This window comes from Halyomorpha halys, unplaced genomic scaffold (assembly GCF_000696795.3).
Source record: "Halyomorpha halys isolate HHAL.00 unplaced genomic scaffold, Hhal_1.1 Scaffold176.1, whole genome shotgun sequence".
In the NCBI taxonomy this organism is placed as follows: domain Eukaryota; kingdom Metazoa; phylum Arthropoda; class Insecta; order Hemiptera; family Pentatomidae; genus Halyomorpha; species Halyomorpha halys.
The window spans coordinates 1070272-1070588 of NW_027106234.1; positions in this window are offsets into that span (position 1 = coordinate 1070272).

Genomic DNA, 317 nt, shown 5'->3' on the forward strand with positions numbered 1-317 from the left:
TTTTCTAATTTCTACTTTTAGTTTGTTAATCAATTTGGTGTAATACGTTTTGTTAGTTAGATATCTGGTCTTATGACAATGACACTTCGATCTTGGTTTGCATTTCGCTTGAACGTTAAAGGGACTTTTTTTAACCCAAACGGCATTCCTGCAATACCCCCTTTCAAAGGTGAATGTCGTTTTTTGCTGATCCCTGGGTGCATTTCTATTTGGTGATAGCCCGATTTGAGGTCCACGGGATCTACAATCAACAGGTTATTTATCTACACAATATCACCCAACCTAGGTACTAACCTAGGTACCTAGGTACTATATAT